The sequence below is a fragment of the Camelina sativa genome, chromosome 15, assembly GCF_000633955.1.
Source record: "Camelina sativa cultivar DH55 chromosome 15, Cs, whole genome shotgun sequence".
In the NCBI taxonomy this organism is placed as follows: Eukaryota; Viridiplantae; Streptophyta; class Magnoliopsida; order Brassicales; family Brassicaceae; genus Camelina; species Camelina sativa.
In genome coordinates this window covers 22687585-22690200 of record NC_025699.1, presented here as the reverse complement: position 1 = coordinate 22690200, position 2616 = coordinate 22687585, and positions in this window count along the sequence as shown.

Genomic DNA, 2616 nt, shown 5'->3' with positions numbered 1-2616 from the left:
TCTTGTTTATGCTTTGTGTTTGTCTTGTTTCATTCCTGTTTGATTTCTATTGCATTTACTTAGCATCTAGTTCATTACTTGCCTTGCATTAGTTCTTATCTAGTGTTTACAGTTCCTGTTTCTGTTCTTGCATCATTGCTTTTATACTCATCTTGTCTTGTTTGCATTTAGTTCCTAGTTCTTTTAGTTTACTTTCTGCTTTTTATCATTATCATCATAGGATTGTTAGTGACAGACAATCATCATCATATTTGGCTTAACTTAGAATCATATGCACATCTTGATTGTTCACAAGCACTCAGACTGGATTGACACCTCTTATACTGCAACTGCATAAGGGGAATTAAAACACCAACCATCATTCCATATCATTACACTTTCACACACATTCACCATTCACCACAAACATAAGAAAAACATGTTTCAGCATCTCCTTTGCTAGTATGAGAGTAGAGGTGAGGTAGCTTGAGTCAATCCATCTTGCTGAAACCTTTTCTCCTCTAAGTGGGACCTTGGCAGCTTGTAGAACTGGAGTGATGATGCCTCCAATGGTTAGTGCTCCCCTTGAACCTTTGTTTTGCAACTCGCCCACCAAACTTCTCAAATATATCATGTGGTCAATGAGCACCATTGCAAGGTCAGTCTCCACAGTGGTCCCAAGAATGATGGTTCCATCTCTTGCCTTGAGGATGATTCCATTGAGAGCCATGTCAATCTTCTTAAGCTCACCCTCATTGAGATTTCCAGTTTCCTTCCTAGCAAAGAAGGTATTTGCTAAGGCCTTGTGGAAGTACCTTAGGACTGGGCTTCTTATCTTTGAACTTTTGGTCTTGGAGGATGAATAAGTGATGTTGTCTCCAATGGTTTCCCAAATGGAATAGAACTCTTCTCTTGGTATCATCAAGCTCCTATTACTCCCAACTTCAAAACCAAACACATTGGCTAACTTCTTCATTGGAAGCTCGTACTTCTTCCCCTTGATTGTTAAGGCAATATGACCAGCTCCAAACTCAAATACTTCCTTGCATATGTGTGCAGCTTGACTGTGGCTAGAAACTCACAACTTTCTTCTTTTTAACCCTCCATGCAAAGCCCCATGAACTTGGTTAAGTTGCTCTTCTCAAAAAGATACTCCACATCTTCATCAATGGCTAGCTTCTCCATGGTTTTCTTGTGTGGATATCTAGTCTCCAGGAACTCCATTCTCATGAAGGCTTCATAAAGTTGCCTCTTTGTCAAGCCACAAGATTCTGCTTCTCCATCATCCTCTTCCTCTTCTTCTTCAACTTCTTCCTCACTCTCACTTGCAATCTCCTCTTGTTCAACCTCAACTGCTGGCCTATTCCCTTTGGCCTTGTTTCTCATCATGAACTCCATAATAGTTGGCTCCCTCTCTTCTTCACTTTCAGTTCTCTCAGGATCTTCCTCAACTGACTGGTTCCTTGAACACGGTATCTGGCTCGACCGGCCACTCGGACCACCACTCGGTCGAGTGCATGCTCGAGTGGGGCGTCGAGTGGTTCTTCCATCTTCTCCTCTTGATTCAAGGTGAGCATCAGGACGTTCCATGGAGCTTGCAGCCGCTTGTTGAGACTTCCTAGTAATCTTTGAAGACATTTTCAAACAGAACTGAAGGGAATAGACTCAAAGCTTAAGGTTAATAGGTTAGTGACCCAAAAACTTAAAAGAGCTAAGCTTGAGCAAAAGATGAACTTTGAGAGAGATTTTAAAACTTGATTTTAGTTGTTTTGAACAAATGAGAGAGTGTGAGAGGTATAGGGTCGTGTAAGTTATATTTAAAGAAGCTAAGGGGACAAGGAGACAAGGGTGGAGCGTCTAACCATTCAAATTTGAAATGGAAATCTTTGACCTGATTTTTGCTGTGACTCGACCCCACACTCGACCAGCATGTGGTCGAGCTCCTTGACCAAAGTTTGAAATTTCAAAAAATTTCTTCTTTTTCTTCCCTCCACTCGATCATTCTATAGAAATGAGAGTCGAATGGGCCTTAGTTCTTTGCCAACTCGGTCGAGTACCTATCGTGGGCTGGTCGAGTGGGCTTGCGAATCTCCTTCCCCAAGTCGAAATGTCTCCATACCCATCTACACTTTCAGTGAAAGGCCTACCCAACACAAACATAAAAGAAAACACATCAAAACTACTAAGAAAATAAAGCATATTTACAAAGGATACCTTAGGGACTTCTTCCCTAGTGAGCTTGTTTAGAATCACTAAGCTTGACTTTGGTTGCCTTCTTAGGTCTGGTCTAGATACCAAGGAGGTGATGAAATCCTCCCTGGAACCTCTTGATCACTGTGAAGTTGATCCTTGATCACCTCACCCTTAACACACAAACCATATTTTTTCTTGATTTTGAGCCTTGGTCTTGGTTTCCTCAAAGACTCTTGTTTAGCTTGACTTGGAGATCCTTAACCATATCAGTCAACTCTTGCACTGAACTCTTAAGCTTTTCCACAGAATCCTCTTCAAGAGAGAGCTTAGCCTTTGGAGTTGCCTAATCACTTAAACCTTCATGACCACCTTTGTCCTTGATAGTAAAGGGTTGATCATCAATGGTAGGAAGGTTGGTTGGGTTATAGATGTTAAACTTCATAG